General features: G+C 32.3%; 1 long non-coding RNA gene across 1 annotated transcript; it reads left to right on the forward strand.

The window, feature by feature from the left end:
* Positions 1-16,330: 16,330 nt before the first annotated feature.
* On the forward strand, positions 16,331-18,082 carry LOC127872037 (uncharacterized). The gene is made up of 3 exons (XR_008045702.1): positions 16,331-16,747; positions 17,278-17,387; positions 17,713-18,082. It is a non-coding gene; the product is annotated as an uncharacterized LOC127872037 (long non-coding RNA).
* The last annotated feature ends 1,178 nt before the right edge of the window (positions 18,083-19,260 follow it).

A 19,260-nucleotide genomic window follows, 5' to 3' on the forward strand; every position in this document is an offset into this window, starting at 1 on the left:
TTTTGTTATTTTACCATATTACTTATAACGTTGTTTTGTTTCATATGGCGATGGACATTTGTGTAACTTTTTTTGTTCAGAAATTTACTTTATTTTTCAAGAGAGACAAATCCGTACGTCAAGGATGTCAACCGAATTACTGACACCGTGGTTTGCAGATTAACGTCAGTGGATTTACAAACGTTCTTATATTGATCAATCTACACATGCTAATAAATGCTGTTCATTTTAAAATTCACCCTCATATTCAAACAGTTTTCGTAAACGCGACATTTTCTATAGTTAAAGGGGCCTTTTTACAGATTTTCGCATTATTGAAGTTTCTCATTAAATGCTTTATATTGATAAATGTGATAATTGGAGCTAAAAAGCTCCTGTAAACAATCAAGAATAAAATTTAACAAAAAAAAGGAAAAAAAGTTACCCTCAACAGGGCTCGAACCACTGACCCCTGGAGTCCTGGAGTAAAAAGTCTCCCACATAGACCACTCGGCCAACCGTGCTAATTCAATTAAGGATGTATTTAATACTTTATATAAGCAATCCTCGTTGTTTCACAAAATATAACGACAACACGGAACTCTCCTAATCATTCATTCGTTTCGCGTTGCAACGGTTTATAATTGTTTGGTGTATAAATCGTCAAAAGATGCACACAATCGCAATTATAGAGCATGGTAAATGATCAGTATTTCTGTTTTCTCAAAAATATTATAACTAAAACAATAATTTGCGAATCTGAAACATTTTTTTTTATTTTCTCAATTTACCAGAACGTGTAATGGCTCATTTAAACTACACGCGCATTAAATCTTTTAACGTACATATTTTGTCATCTAATGCGATATGTGTGTAATGTTCTAATTAGTTTTATAAAGACAACATGAAAAAACTAATTATATCTTAAATGTGCATTAATAAAAAAAAAAGTTAAATGAGATATTTTTTAAAGAAAAAAAGTCAAAATAAATATTGAAAAAAAAACATTTTTAAAGTCGGCCTTCCCTACTGTGGGACTTCGTATACTATCTGAAAAGTGCGGGTCGCCGGTTAAAAAAGACCGCGATTTCGTGCATTCCGTGGCGGAGGAGTTATTGACAAGCGGAAAGAGACTTTAGTAAGGGACATAACTGTGTATGGTATATTGGTATTTCCAGCAGTTAAGGGTTATAGTTGATTACTCTTGTAATATACCCTTTGCAGTAAGGTAAAGAAATTATGAGGATTGAAACTAATAAGTTTGATTTACATTACTGAAATTATTTTTTACATTATTGAAAGTATTTGCATGTACAATTAAGCTATGGTATATGCTTGTAAAATACTTCAAAGCCATAAACTTGATTAAAACTAGGGAAGGTAACGATGATCCGGATATCCGAATACTGGTCAAGTATCCGAATTGTAAAAGATGATTCGAATGCTTGATTAAACGATATTACCCCTGTTGTTATACACACTATGTTCATTATCGTATATTTCGACGTGTATCTGTATACCAGACATCGTTGACAGACTCACATGAATCCGTTAATTGGTTGTTGCTCAGCGAGTGCTCCTTTCAGTTCCCGATCACCTTGGTGATAATGGCCGAGTAGCATCATTGCCAACTTGCGCCTCCGTGTTTTGTTTTATGGTCCTTACTTCCCGATAATTGACACCTATTGGCTAATCGTTTAACTTTGGTAAAGACGGCGCTTCAGAAGCAACCGGGTTATACACCCCTAATTAAAAACGTCAAGAAGACCTTGTCTGACGAAGTTATTGAACGGAAATAGACCTTCACAGAAACTGCGGCGAGCTCGATACCGATGCTGGCGTGTGTATTAGATCAACAGCACAAAAAACTGTGATTTCTTCCACAACACTTGCGAGAAGTGACGCGCCACGTACTTGAGGATCGCATGGACGACGTCCCTCTGAGTGTGACAACTATTGAGGAACCCGACATGGGGACGCCTTCAAAGCGTCCAAGATTGGAATTTTTTATGTCCTCTCCGGAGAATGTCACGAAAAATGAACATCAGCTATATTTAGCCGAAAAACCGGATGACACAACTCCTGCTCTCCAGTGGTGAAGTCGCAACGAATCGCGATTTCCAAAACTGGCATATGTCGCCCGAAGTATTCTGGCAGTTCCGGCAACATCGGTTCCGTCTGAGCGCCTGACATAACAGACTAAATAGCGACTTAGTCGATGCAATAATTGTCGTGAACAAAAACCATAGGTCACTCTATCTAAGCGAATAAAAATGAAATTAAACTAAATGTATTAAATGTATGTAGCATGTATATATCGTAATATGCTTTTGTTTTAGTTTTAGTGTTTTCTTTAAAGAAATTACGTATTTTGCGACTTTGATATTGTTCTTATAAATAAAATAATTTAAAATAAGAAATCATATAAATGCGTTATATTGTTTGTTATTCGGTTAACATGATATTGTTTATTATTCTATAAACAGTGCAAATTAACGTAATCACAGTGTTGAGATGATGGTAAAAACCTTTTGTAGTTTACTCACAAAATAATACGGATATCCGGATATATTCGGATAGTGGATACGGTTATTCGGATTCCGATTTCGGATACGATTACCATCTCTTATTAAAACCTATAAGTATTCAATTGGAATATATTTATTTAATTGGATTATTCCATATGAAACTTTTAAAAATTTAGATGCAATGTTGTCTATGACATGACGTAAGAATGAATATTGCTATACGTTTATTTATGTATCTTATTTTATTTTAATAAGTGTACCTATGAAACATATACTGTAACAACTTTTAATATGGCAACACATCCCACGCGGGAATTTTTTCCATACCTTTAATTGAACAGACATCATTCAGACGTCCAAAGCAGACGCTTTCTTTACGGAGAAGTAATTTCGCTTCCGGTTAATGTGAACATGAAATTACCAATGTAGAAATTTATACTTTAAACAGCACATAAGGTCGGATAAAAGGATTGAGGGTGTGGATATTGATTATAAATGGACTAATAGACTTGCTGCCAGAATGTATGTAGACATGTATTTGCTGAAAGAAATTTGTTAGAAGAAATTATTGAAAACGGCAAACCCCTATGGGTGGGGTATAAATTTAATATTTACTACAACTTTTTACTGTTATTTGAAGATCGATATGCACAGGAAAGTTATCGCAATTTTAATCCGTCACGCATGTGCAATTTATAGAGCTGAAGTGTATATAAACTAATTATCTTAGCCAGTGAGAAGTATAACGTTCAGGAAAAATACCGCTAGTCGGCGGTAAAGTATAGCGATGCATAAGCGGATACATTCCTCCACTGCGAGCGAGGCTACAAATACAGACTCAAGCCTCTTAGACAACACAGTTTTTGAAAATAGTAACAGCAAAACAAACGCTAAGAGTAAGAAAAAAACCTAAAAGCCCGATACAAAAAAACAAAAAACTATCGAAACGTATACCGAAAGTGTACCAAGAGAAAAACGGTAGTCATTCTGAAAATGTCATTAAAAACAGCTTGATGAAATAAGCGCAAAATTGTCAAAAGTCCTCACAAAAAAAAGATACGTCTTTTATAAAAGATATCATCAAAGAAACTGTTGAGCAGTTTAAAGAAAAACTGCTTGGGTCAGTTCTCAAAAGGCTTGAAATACTCAAAGGGACTGTCTTTGAGCAAAAGAGTGACATTGAATTTTAAAAAACAGAAATACGATCAAAAGACACACAAATCGAAAAGCTAAAAAGTGAAATCCATGCAACGATGAACGAAAAAAATAAAAAATCGAACAAATACGAAGAAATTGCAAACACCGCTGAACAATATAGCAGGAGAAATAATTTGAGAATGACAGGCGTCCCCGTTGACCAAGACCGACAATCTTCGATAGCTGTGACAACCCAGGTTGTCTCCCTTGTAAACAGGTACATGAATATTCCGATCAACGAAAGCAACATAGATATTGCACACAGGCTGGGTAAATTCAAACAGGGGGAAAACCGACCTGTAATTATCAAATTCGTTCGCCGGCAGATAAAAGTTGACATAGTTATAAACTCAAAAAGATTCTAAGGATCCGGCATATTTGTTTACGATGACTTGACCAAATTAAATGCGGAAGTGCTTACCTCGACGCGACATAAGGATCCTCAGAACGTGGAAAGGGCATGGTCCTTTGAGGGAAGCATATATGTTCTGTTCAAGGGAAACCAGCAAGCAGTGCAAATAAAACATGCCGATTACAAAAGTTGGCTCGAAAAATCATTGCAAAAAAAGCTATTCCCAAAGCGTCGGACAGGTGCACAATGGGAACAAAAAACATTCGCCGCAAAAGCGTAACTAAGTTGTAAGCTTACAATGTGTGCGAACGATACAGTACCTAATCCAAAGGCGATTACGCCGGTTTAAATTGTACTCTTTGACCTTTGTTTACACATTGTTCGTGCTTCTCTAATTTCAATAAACGTGTACATTATATATAAAATAAATTGCGATCAATAGAGGCAAGGTAACTCTGCTAACTACAAGTGAACTCTTTCTATCTCCCTTGGCAAACCGTATTGGTGTGATTTTTTCCGTCGTATAGAAAAGCTGCACCCCCTATTTATAAATTTACCATGATTTTAATCCAAATAACAAGAACTATTTTAATGATGTTCTTCTTCATTAAAAGACTCAAATAATACTCCAAACATGTCAATGTTTTTTTGTGAATTATGGTATAGATGGAATATTATCGCCGTTTTTTGTCATGTGGTATGTAAAAGGCTCTGACTAATCTATTTTCAAAGATGTATTAATACTATACTCATAAAGATGGTACTACATATGTTTTTTATCATAGTCTTGGTTAAAAGTTTTCATTATCAATAACTATACAGTTCTTGATTTTGCTAAAAAAAACACAAGTTTTTCTCTCTATTACCGTTTTTTGGCTTGTTGTTTTTCAAATGATGTTTTTTTCCCAATAGATTTTATTAAATTATAGATTATGCACAAGAATCAGTTGTTTTTTTTCTCAAATAGACATTATAAATTAGAGATCATATATAAATATCAATGAAACAATATATCCTAAAAACATGTTTACAACAAAAGCAAAAAAAACGTAACAGGTTTATATAAACATGTACATTATACTTTTAACTATAATGCGCATACTGTACTACTGTCGCGAATCACATACTAGATCTGTACTGTTCAGTAATTTTTAAGTAACTGAAACCACAATTCAATTTTACTTACATAGTGACATGTATTTTTTGTAATAAAAAACCTAAATACAATATAATATATTTGTTCTTATGTACACGGAAAACTAAAACGTTGAATTAACAACTCAATTTTAGCTGTTAATTTGCTGAGTGACTCTTAACGCTGTTACATATTGTTTGTAATAAAATCAGTTCCACATAACACAATTAATCAAATTTTAATATAACAATTCGTGCGTAAATAATGCCTCATTTTCGCTTTCGACTGAAGCTAAATGTGTTAATGTGTAAGATAAGCATTTAAATAATTAATATTCAAATTGTCAACCTTCTGAAAATTTATGTTAATTTGTTTGGGTGACTCTTGTCTCAAATAAAATCAAATATACATAACACAATTAATCTTTATAAAACAATTCGTATGTTAATAAGGTTTCTATTTCGCTTTCAACTGAAGCTAAATGTGTTCATGTGCACGATAAGCATTTAACTAATTAATATTCAAATGGTCAACCTTCTGAAATCCCAATAATCGCACCAAAAATTGTACCATATATATTATTAGTGTTTATTTTCTTGCTTTTTTAAATAGTATTACACGTAAAATAAAGTACCAACCGTTGTTTTATAAGTGTGCACTGCTATTATGCATTTTCTTGTCTCCTTCGTTGAATTTTCATACCAATATTAGTCTGTTATTATAACATGTTTTTGTATCTGGACTAAAAACTGTTATGATCTAGTTATGATTTAGTGATGTGTATTTTCAATATGTTCAAAACGGCCATTTGTTAAATGTAAATTAATTAATGGAAATTATGCTTAGTAGCAACACTTAGTGAACAAATATCTGTCATAGAAACACTTATTGAAAATAGTTAAATTAATATCGGCTTATCTAGTTAGTTTTTCAATGATAAACGGTGTGGACTTGCACTAAAAGCACACAGGGTCCAGTGGTATTCAAGTATGTTGAAATTATCTTTTGTGAAAATGTTAACTCTTAAAATTTGTTTTAAGTAACAACTTTTAGTAAGCAAATATCTTTCCATACGGTCTTATAAACACTTATTGAAAATAGCTTTTATATATACTGTATATTGCATACTGTTAAACAAACACTGTTTGTATCTTACTTGTTTATGTTAATGCAGACGTTCATTATAACATTTATATATACACAGTTTATACTGTTAAACAAATTGTTTTAAGAAGGGAAAAAACTATTTCTATGCAAACATAAAAAAATCATAGTAAATAAAGATTAAAAAAACACAAAATCTATACAGTGCATAGATACTATGTAGCTGAGCGAAATATATTTACCATCTATATTTAAAAAATCCTGATGTTTACATAACTACACATCTTAAATATTTTTTGGACAAAACAGCTTAAAATAACCACGTTTTTTTGTCCGATAGAAACTTATACTGGTAACACTAGTAATATAGCAATACATTGTATTCAACAAAAAGTGACGTTAAGATAAAATAATCTACATATTTTAAAGACTTTTTTTCAACTGCCTTAAAAAATCAATTTCAGCTTGCTATACTTGAGCTTGTTTTATTACTTATGTCATACTTATAAGTTTCTGGAAACTTTTGTAAATCAGTAAGCTGATACCCGTACTACCATACTATTGCTAAAGTTAAAACATTGGCCTGTGTTCTGTTTGTTTACTTGTTTATTGTTGTTGTGTTTTTTTTGTTAGCATTTCTCTTAAGACATTTTACATCATAATAGCGTTATTTTTTGTATCGCATTGTTCATATACAATATGATTGTAGATATATGTATTATGTCTAGATACCTATCTTTTTGTCTTTGTTTCTTTAACAATTTTGTTGTAACCTTTGTAACTAGAATGTCTGTTGGATGCTGTTCAAATCACCGTTTAGACTGTAGATCATTAACTTTTTTGTCTTTGTTTACAAACGGTACTAACAGCCAACTGGACTAGCGCACAAAAAATTACCATTTACTTAACTATCATTTTGTATGAGTATTAACATATGTACTCTAAATGTAAAGGGCTTAATAACAAAGACAAACGCACACATTTTTCAAATGGTTAGACGAAAAATAATATAATATATGTCTTTTACAGGAAAGTCACCTAACACTTACCTTAGCACAAACCTTGAAAAACGAATGGGACGGAGATATTTATCTTAGTGGACAACACACAAATAAACAAGGAATCGCTTTTTTGATCAAAACTAATACAGGGATAACAGTGGATAACTTTAACGAAATAATAATTGGCAGACAAGCTAGTATAGATATAAAATACACGAAACACAATTAACATTAATAAACGTTTACGGCCCTAACATAGATGAATCAAAGTTTTACGAAACATTGCAATCCTTATATAATAAGTAACCAAGATAAAAACATTATAATCATGATTTCAATATTGTTCTTAACCCATTATTAGATAAAAGAAATGGACACCTTTATACTCACTCAAACAATAGAAACATTTTGAATAACATAATTGAAAACTACAATTCAATAGACATCTGGCGTACAGTAAACCCGAATGAGAGAAAATTCACCTGACACTCAAACACAAAATCACCAATATTTTGAAGATTCGACTTTTTTAATATCTGAGACACTTTGCAATATAATTGACACATGCAACATAAAACCAGGTTTTATGACTGACCACTCGCTAGTGAAACTTAAACTACATAAAATACAACCTGAAGAGGCCCAGGATACTTTAAACTTAATAATAGCATCCTATTAGATACACACTATCAAACACAAATAAAACATGAAATAACCAATACAGTTCACAATAACAAAGATGGAAATCCAAACACCTTATGGGAAATAATAAAAGGTAATATACGTAACACAACAATAAGATACACATCTTTAAACAAAAAGAAACACACACATTTGAAATTGAAATCATAAAAGACATTGAAAAACTTGAAAAACAGTTGCATGAAACAAACACAAATGATACCACCGCCATTGAAAATGAAATTGCTTAAAAAAAACAAATATTAGAAGGAATCTATCATACACACCTCAATGGCATAATACTTCGAGCGCGAGCACAACATGTTGAAAATAATGAAAAAATGCAAAATACTTTGCAAACATTGAAAAACGTAGAAGCGAACAAAAAACTATACACAAATTAGTAGTCAATGGCAAAGACATTACAAACAAAAAACAAATACTAGAAGAACAACGCCTATTTTTCGAAAACTTATACAAACGAAATAATGTCGAAAATAACACCCTTTTTAAAAATACACATCATGCTTCAAATGAATAGAAAAACAATTATTTCACGGATTACTGACTGAACATGAATGTGGATTAGCTCTTAAAGAAATGCAAAATAACAAAAGCCCGGGATCTGATGGCATCACAATCGATTTTTATAAAATATTTTGGAACGATATTAAAACACATCTAACTAATTCACTATATTATTCATTTAATAACGGAAGTTTAACTGCGCTTCAAAAACAAAGTATAATATCATTTATTCCAAAACCCTGAAAAAACTTAGAATACTTGTCAAACTGGCGCCCGATGAGCTTACTGAACAATGATTATAAAATAGCAACTAAAAGTATAGCAAACAGAATAAAAAAATATTACCATCAATCATTTCAAAATCTCAATATGGTTTCATAAAAGGACGTTACAATGGTGAAAACGTTCGTCTTATCCAAGAATGCATAAACTATTTCAACAATTAAAATAATCCTGGTCTAATATTCTTTGCAGACTTTGAAAAGGCATTCGATTCACTTGATCATTCATTTATGTTCTCTTGCTTAGAAAATATGAACTTTGGTGAAAGCCTCATTCAATGGGCCAAACTATTCTTTACCGATATTAACAATATAATCATTAACAATGGCTTTTTTTCAAACAGTTTTAACATCGAACGAGAGGTTCGACAAGGATGCCCACTCTCATCATATCTATTTATCATATGCATCGAGTTTCTATCACATCACATCCAATCAAATAAACATATAAATGGCATATCGTAAGAACCTTACGACGAAATTAAACTATCCCTATTTGCTGACGATGCAACTTATATCTTAAATGACAAAAGTGACTCATTCCATAACCTTATAGAGTCGCTAACCCTTTTCGGAAAGACATCGGGTCTTAAACTTAACAAAAATAAATGTCCTGTGCTACGAGTAGGTAAATCCAAACAAAGTAATTTCCATCATTAAAAAGAAATGAAATTCATTTGGACATCAGATGAAGCCATCACATTAGGAATTACATTTACAAATAATGAAAATGAAACAGTTCTAAAAAACATACTGCCTCAATTACAGAAATTTAAAAACTGCGGTTTGTATTGTGCTGTATTGTGCTGTTTTGTACTGTTTGGGCAATCGGTCACTTGCCTTAAATAAAGGACCAACTAATTGTTTTTAATGAAAATTCAATACTGCTCCAGCAGCTGGAGTTTCACTTCTTTAAATTAAATCATGGCAACACCGTTAACTTACATTAATCGGAAAAAAACACGGTGTTGAAAACGTTTGCACTCCCTAAATTAGTTTATGTACTAACAGTTCTCCCAAATCCACCAAATGATATTATTGTAACGTGCGCGAGCCCACTCGTTCTGTCGTATTGGTGGAACTTTAGGAGTTCGAGCTAATGAGTTCCAGCCAATGAGTTCGAGCAAATGAGTTTCAGCCAATTAGTTCGAGCAAATGAGTTTCAGCCAATGAGTTCGAGCAAATGAGTTTCAGCTGATGAGTTCGAGCTGATGAGTTCAAGATTATGAGTTCCAACTAATAAGTTCCAGCTGATGAGTTGGAGCGTTCAAGTTAGAACTCAATGAATCAAACATACAAAAAAATATAACTACTGTATAATTAATTTTCCTTTAGCCTTCTTAGACTATCTGATTTAAACAACTGATTGTAACAAGAACTCTATATGATGAAATATATTTTCCTCAGGTCTACTTTGACCACTTGATTAGATATTCACGACCATACTTGCAAACATACTTTCGGAAATCGACTAGCTGTTATCACTAACATACGATAAACAATGTGTGCCAACGTACACACAAACTAATTACTGCAACAAGCCTTCAACTCTATATACGAGAGCCTTACAGTGTTGCTATCAACAAACTTCACTGGCCGTTCTCCGAACTGCAACCCAGAACCAATAATGTCTTCTTTTCACCAACCCCAGATAGCTATGCTTTCATGGAGTATGGCTATTGTTGTTAATGACTCTCAAAGTTCCAGCCAGTTGAACGCCAGTAAGTTGAAGCTCAACCCAGGAGTTTCCTCAACTCCGTTATCACTATGATGCCCAGTAGAGTTCCAACTCCTAGCTTCCGGTATTTATACCCTATTCGGTGTGCGATCGACTGGAACATATTCTGATTGGTTGCCCGCTATCCTAACAATTTGATAAGCGTCTAGAGCTACGTAATGTTTAATGAGCGTCTACCGATCACAACAAAAATACAGTGATATCATGCATTATATTGAATGCTCTACTCTAAAACTAATTATTAATATTAATTTATGTGTTTTGAAGATGAACTAAATTCAGATGAGCCCAATTATATATCAATTATACTTACATTAATAACAGTCGAGTTTCGAGCAACTTTGTAGAAATGGAATAATTAAAACAAAGGGACACAACTTCTGCAAGTGAGGGTTACGGTCTACCAAATTTCGTCACATTATTAACGATATAAAATCAGCAATATTTAATTTCATATGGAACGGTAAGCATGATAAAAGAAAACGAACTCAGTTAATTCAATCTGTAGAAAATGGAGGCATTCAATTAACAGACATCGACTCATTCTTGAATGCAATCAAATGCAGCTGGGTTAAAAGATACCTAGATAATACCAATACGAGTAAACGGAGATTATTTTACCAGAAAATCCTAAAAAAATATGGTGACTCCTTACTTTTTGAATGTTACATCAACAATACCATTTTGCATGAAATTGCAAACGAAAACATATTTCTATTTAGTGTTTCATCGGCATGGACTAATATAACTCATAATCTAGAAATCCAAATCACCAGTAAAACTATTTTATGGAAAAATAAAGACATAACTACAAAGAATAAGACTTTTTTCTATAAACACTGGTTTGAACAAAACATTAAATATGTCGACCAATTGTACGATTACAGAAAAAAAAACTTCTATTCTTTTCAGAATATATGTTATATATACGGAATACTTTCAAGCAATTTCCTAATGTATTATACATTAATTAAAAGCATACCCATACATATTAAATCTAAAATTTATACAAATAACACACCATGTACTCAAACATCATTCACGGAAAACATATTTGCAAAAAAAAACAAAACAAACAACATATTTTACAAACTACAAATTAATCACCCAGCAGAAAACTCCAAGATTCAAAGTAAATGGCAAAGCCTTCTTCGAGAACAAGAATTTAATTGGAAACAAATATTTATCATGCCTTATAAAACAACTATAGATAGCACACTGAGAAATTTGCAATAAAAATATGACCATAGAATCATAGCTACAAATAAATATCTTTTTAAGTGCTACCTATCCAACACAAATTTATGTGATATATGCAGCGAACACATTGAAACAATAGAACACCTTTTCTGGGACAGCAAACATATTCAAATTCTATGGAACCAGTTAACAACATTTCTAGAGAAACAACAATTACAATTAAAACTGTCTCCCTTAAATATCAGTTTCGGTGTAAATACTTTTAAAATACCAGAAATTAATATCACTGTGAACCACATTATCATATTAATGAAATATTTTATATTCAGCATCAAATACAAAAAACAAATACCTACTTTCAACTGTTGTATAAACTATTTAAAACTAAAGATCCACATTAAAAAATAGCCCTCATTAGCGATAAACTTCATATTTTTGAACAAAAATGGAAACACATAAACTTTCATAACCCAGTCCAGTTGTCTTCTACCCAACTCTTAGCAACTCATCTATAGTATTGATTATTATATTTATAAATAACAACATACACCACAGGCAACCAAAGCAAAAAAAACAGTATATACTAGCATATCATGTATAATATGTGTTTGACATTATGACTGCTGTATTATACCACTTTTGTTCTTGCTTATGCACATATATACATTGTATGCTTTATATTGAATAAAAAAAAATATAAAAAAATAAAAATCTTTACGGAGAAGCGTTACGTCGACTTCCTGGTTATTCTGCTGACGGCGCGGGACGAGACGGGAAACGGACTCATGCGCATCGAGATCCGAAACGAGGTCGAGACCTTCCTGTTCAAAGGTATGGTCTTTGAGAGTCAGGGGGTGGGGTGAATGAGAGATTTAAAGCCCCTGTTCACAAATGCTGAAACAATAAAAAGTAGTTTTGCAGCAATATTTTTGTTTATAGTCTTTATACAGGCGGTAGTGCATGATGCTTCTTTGGTAAATCGTTTTCGTAAAATACATTTCTAGAAAAATAGAAACAAGTATTTTTATATGAACAAGGGCGATATTTATGAAAGTTCAAGTAAACGAACGCTTAATAAAGTATGAATATTACGTCATTTTGTTTATTATGGCTATATTAAAACACAATTCATTTTCGTTAAGCATGTATACAGTGATAATTGATTGACCGGTTTTAATATCAATTCTATATTCTGTTGTATGCATTACATCACTGTTACTGATATCTTTATCTGTATCGCCTTTGTGGTGGCATATATATATATATATACTATAATATTATAAATAGATCTAATTAAAATACTTGTTATTCAAATCTCTGCGGAACCATGTTTGTTAACTCAATTACATTAATTTGCTTGTTAACAAATCTATGATATGTGTAGTTGTTTAAAATAATTATAATAACCGTATAGGTACCTTTTTATGTCCCGAAATTTATATAAATAATATCACACAATATCGACAGAAGCACTTTTTTATTTATATTTGTGAATACGATCGACTGATGCGACATGCTAGCATTACAATTATGTAGTTTTATATCCTTCCTTAATAAGTTAGGCGGAGAATAATTCACTTCAGTCTCAACAATAAATCTCATGCCTTCACGCTCAATTTAAGTTTAATGAAAGAGCTTATCAAGAAAGAAAATATCTTCTTTACGTAGACTTTTTTATGATCACAAACATATTTTTATCGTTCAAGACGGTTGTACTTTTTACCTGTATTTAAAAATGTTTTTACGCGATCGTTTTGTTTCACTGAACTGATACCATAAGTCTTATGTAAATACCTTTCCTTATTATTGATTACTACCCGTTGTTTGCAGTAAAATGCTCCTATTTAAATAAGAAAGTTTGTGTTAATGATGGATAAAACATCATTCTATGTACCTAACCAATTAATTTATGTGACAAAGCAGTCAAGTCTTTCTTTATATTTTCCAAAATAGTGTTGGTAAAAAGAAATATAACTGGGGCATGTTGAAAAGGCACTATTGATAATATATAAGGCATTAAAGGTACATTTGCATGCATATGTGCACACATACACTTACAATAGGTCTCTACAAAGCAAAGAAATTGCAACAAAATTGCTGGAAATTAGGTTTTTTGTCACGAAAAAGAATTATAAAGTTGCTGCTCACATAAGGTGACCCGGTCTTCTCCATTTGGTATCCATGCTTTCCCAACATGGTAATTAAAACGCAAATTTCTCCACAATCAATAGTTTTCTGGAGAAACCCTGCTGAGAGGTTATGGCAGACATGTGTAAGTTTGAATAAACCTTTCAATTATTTTAAGGGCTTGCAAATTAAAGCAGTTTTTCTCCCCTAAATGCCTGAACCTGGTCCATTTTGCCCAATCTTCTACTTCAAGGAGCCACATTTCGCTCATTTTGTAAGAAAATTTGTCAGGATTTTTTCAATGTATGCCACTACCTTTGTTATCAATGTTAATTCACAGTTGTTTCAAATTTGACTTTGAAATATTTTAATTTTTACAATTTACTTACCCTATGTAAGTTCATTCGAAAAACACCGCGCTGCTCGATTGGTCTTACGCTGCTAACCAGGCATCGGGTTTCCAGGGGTGTATCGTTGCGATATTTGTGAAGTGCTCTTGTTTGCGCGACTGTTATTTGCGCTTAGTTGAATAATATTAAAATACAAATTGAATTGTGTTTTAATATAGCCATAATAAATGGCTTTAACACAAAACATGTTTTATGTTAAAATAATTATTACCGAAAATAAAAATCTGTTATAAGAATATGTGAATTAGTTGGTTTCCAATCGGAATTTTACTGTGAGTATGCGCACACAAACGTGCGCTCAATGTACTAATGGTGTACGTATATTTTAAGTTTTATTCAAGTAAAAACTAGACGACACTGACAGCTTATGGTTTTAGGATGCTAACTTTAAACCATATGGTTAATACGAATGTTTGGGCGTTCGTTTCGTGAAGAAATGCAGATCGCGCAATATGTCTGAACACGATTACTGGGTAATTACATAAACTTAGTTTTCCCGTTGATGAAAATATATAAGTATCGCTCCATACCGGTTTTACGTTTAGATTAATCATAAATGCAGGCATTCATTGCAACATAAGACGGGCTCATGTCTACATAAAATGACTGATGGTACGCAATGTTGGATATTATAATTATATAATACTAGTATTTAACCAGAGACGTATAACAACATTTTATCTACGTCTACGATTAATCATTCGGATTTTCAGACCTTCATTTGCGAGTGATTCAGATTGTTTTAATGGTAATTCTTGTTTTGACAAAAAAAATACTGCTCTCAATAATGAAAAGTACATATGAGGCGACCATTAAAATGATATGTGTGTTACCAAACTGGCAATATAAATAATCGGCATTGTTTATCTCTACTGCATACTTTTTTATTGCGGTATCAGTCAGTCACCATGCTATCGATCTTCATTTGTCGATACGATACAAGTGGAAAAACTACATAATACGTATAAGTTCATTTGAAAGAAATTTTATAGTTTGAAAAGTCGTATTAATTGCAAAATAAATATAATTAAAAAGTAATTTTGCATCAATAATGTCAAAATACTCACTCCAGAAAATAATGCTTTTACGAAAAGGAGGATTTACCATTAAATCAATACTTTTTTATTAATGATAAAAAAGGGGGGCTATTTTCAAGTTGCGATTAATATCTGTTCACAAGTTTAAAACGGCGGAATCGAAACAACGGAATGTTACAGTGCGAACAAATTGTTACGTCATTGAAAATGATGTGAATTTAAAAGTTTCCCTTGAAATGTACTGGTGGGGGCGTAAAACAGTAACTGTAGACTTGAGGTATTTTTTTTGATAATAATACATATTTAGCTGCTTTTTAATTGGTCCGAAGTCTATTGAAAGCATTCGAGACTGTCCCCACCACAACCTATTACTTCGTTCTTTGAAATATTGCATATCAACTGAACAGGCTTTGATTACTACAACTACATATGCCCCTAAGAAAGCATTGCGGAAAGTTAGTACTTTTGCAGATCAAAATAAGCCTCCCGCAAGGCTCTAATTTAAGTCCCACTACTTGTACAACTTTTTTCCATGTCCTAAAATGAGATTCGTATTTTATTATATAGATTTTTTCATTCATATAGAGGACAGAGTATCACATTATTAGGAGACCATTTTTCAACGACTTAGTTACTCTTTCGACATAGTATTTTTTATTCATGACCGTATATAAAATAATAGTAGGATATCTCAAGTTAAAACGAAATATTAGAATACAAATATGAATACTCGGTGTGGAACAAAGGGCTAGGATGTTTCCATACAGAAAATGAAGAAACAATTCCTTAAGTGCTTGTTATTATAAATGTGGAATGAACATACATTTCAGAACATTGCGGCTTTAACTATATATTTTTTGAAAAATTGACGGAAGTAATTCAAGTGTTGTATAAATTTGTTCGACATTTAAAATCATCAAGATTTTGTATTGATAAAAACTGAGGGTAACAACAAGGATGCGATTTTCCGGATAGCAATTGAAACACTGTAGCTTTGAGTATGTAAGACTGAACACGTGCACATTTGTCGTTGTATCTAGAAATAAGTCTATATTATTGTTGTGGAATATGCTTTTGGTTGTGCTTGAAACAACTTTAATTTAGTTAATTTGCATAAATATAATGATTGTATGTCTTCGTGTTCGTTTATTAAAAGTGTTAAAAACAATTGGAATAAATCAATCATTGTAGTCTGATGAAGAAATACCTTACATACGTTCTATAGTGCGTCGCGGTAAAACCTTTAGAATGGAGAGCCTCATGTGAACATTGTAAGGGATATATATTTTGACAGCAGTTACACATGCTATATGGCATCTTTCAATGCGGCAATTTGACTTAAGCTTTAGAAGTCGTTTGCTAAACTTTATTAAGACTTGTTAGGGTTTCTAGATCTCTGAGAACGTGTTTGCTAATATATTGTTAATATGGTGGTCCTATGAAAAATATGTAAGTATAACACCGACATGAAGTACAAAGTTAAATATAATGTAGTACATTGCTATATTGTTACGGTTCCTAATTATTCAAATTAAATTATACCATCAGATGTATAAAGTGAAGATGATATTTCCTTTGTTGATACGCTTTTTAATTATGCTTGAATTGATCGTGATGGCACGTTCTTTATTGTTGAGACTGAAGTGAAATATTCTCGTGCAAACTTATTTAGTTATGATTCAAAACTACATAAGTGTAATGCTAGCATGTCGCATAAGTCGATCGTATGCACATATATAAATAAAATAAGTGCGTCTGTCGATATTGTGTTATATTATTTATATAAATTTCGTGACTAAAATGGGTACTTATACGGTTATTACAATTATTTTAAATTAGTACATATATAATGGATTTGTCAATAAGTCATTTAATTTAATTGCGTTTAAAAATGTAAACAAGTCGCTTTAGACTCTAGGCTAGCATTTAGCAAAAAAAGAGTGTATGTATTTATAATCATACTACGTTGTGATGTTAAGGGGCGACCAGGTTCAACGACGATTGCGAAAACCTCAAGGAAGAGACAGTTCTTCTTCGAACAGGAAGGCTATCTACGTTGAGAGAAGAGAGAAACCAACACTTAAAATTGGTTAGTATTATTGCGAGCGTCCAGGGCGTATCCATTATTTTCATTAAGAACCATTTATTTTAGAGAGTTTCTGTCTTCGACGCTCTTCAGAAGCTGTGATTTCTTTAAATATGGTCTCGCAAAAGGAACATGTTATGTGATTCCACCTTAGTTCAGTAGCTTTCATAGACAGTTGATTTCGACAATCCCAGTATTGTAATATATAGTATATACAGTTGGTATTTCGTTTGTAAATTAATTCTATGTGACTATGTTTGACCTCTGTTCATCGAGTGAGCGTTCTTCCATTATGGTATGCTCTCATGCGAAGTCATGTTCATTACAGGTGACAAAGTCAGCCGACGGTCAGACAGGTTGGGTTTTTACATGGATCCCGAAGACGAAAGAAGGTTGTAAGACAACGAAATAGAAGAGCCGATTTCGCATACACAGTCAGACTGCTGTGGCTGCTGCGCCATTCTCTGAGGACACGCAATCCAGTGAGCATCGTTCTGTGAAATCTGGGCTTCATGTATATCCGTAAAGTGCCGACCAGATTAGCCTGTGCATTCTGAAGTCCGGCTGACACTTGACGAACATGAATTAAGCCCAAATTTCCCAGAACACAACTAAATGGAAGGCTTTTTACCGATCGAGGATCATTCCATGCAAATATTTCACCACGTCTCCTCAAAAGCGTGTCAAGCGTTGCAAAATGTGTGCATATATGTATCTTGTGTATATGTGTATATTTTTCTTTATTTTATTTTTATGTGGTTAATATGTGTATATATGTAATATAAAACCATATATGTTTATGATAAAGTCCTATACATGTACGGAAAATGTGTGTTGCACAATTTCATGTATTTGTTCGATATTTTCATTTATGTGTTGTAAAACACGGTCATATAAGTAAGGCAACACTAATTCCAAAGTTCTCAGTGTCGCATTATAAAACTTGCCTTGAATACATGTCTAATTTACCGAGCCTGGTTTCACTTAAAAGATGGATAATATTTAAATAAAATCATATTCTCGCATATTCTAAGAAATTGTTAATCGCCCAAATGCAATCACTCTCGGAAAACAGGATTTCGTGAGTGCGATTACGACAAAAGCATTGCACTATAATAAACTCAATCAAAACGTCCGAAGTAGTCCCAAACGGTTGTAAACTGGTAAAGCATTCAGGAAATAAACACTATACGAATTGGCGCGATCGCTTAATTGCGTTTAAATAAGCGAAAAGGAAATATTTAAACATACGCACTATTTTCCATAGAGGAATATAACATGATTAAGTGAAGCGTAACCTTAATAATTTCCCATTATGCAAATTATAGAACAAATATCACTGACATTTAGACGACAAACATATGGAAATATTGCACACAAATTTTAACCTTAAGAACACAAACATGTTTTGAAAACAAAACACAAATTTCACAATAATACCACATATATACAGATTTTTCAAACGTTTATGAACTTTAAGTTTTAGAACATATGTATGAATTATCGAACACACACAGACACACAGTACACACACGCGCGAACACACGCATAAATAAATAAATAAATAAATATATATATATATATATATATATATATATATATATATTGTTTTGAAATCATAAATTAAGTATTTAATATATATATATATATATATATATATATATATATATATATATACCAATACATAGTGCCAGTTACGCGGTCTCTGTAGTTTTCAGACTGTACTTACGAGGTCAATATAAAAAACGGGGTCTATATACAACCCCGCAATCTAGGCTCCTTTAATTACTATGAGGGGGGTGTAGGGGAGGTAATGCAATCAAATCTCACAATAAGGTCTTAAATCGAAAACCACAATCAGGTCTGAAATTGAAAT

The sequence above is a fragment of the Dreissena polymorpha genome, chromosome 3, assembly GCF_020536995.1.
Source record: "Dreissena polymorpha isolate Duluth1 chromosome 3, UMN_Dpol_1.0, whole genome shotgun sequence".
Lineage (NCBI taxonomy): Eukaryota > Metazoa > Mollusca > Bivalvia > Myida > Dreissenidae > Dreissena > Dreissena polymorpha.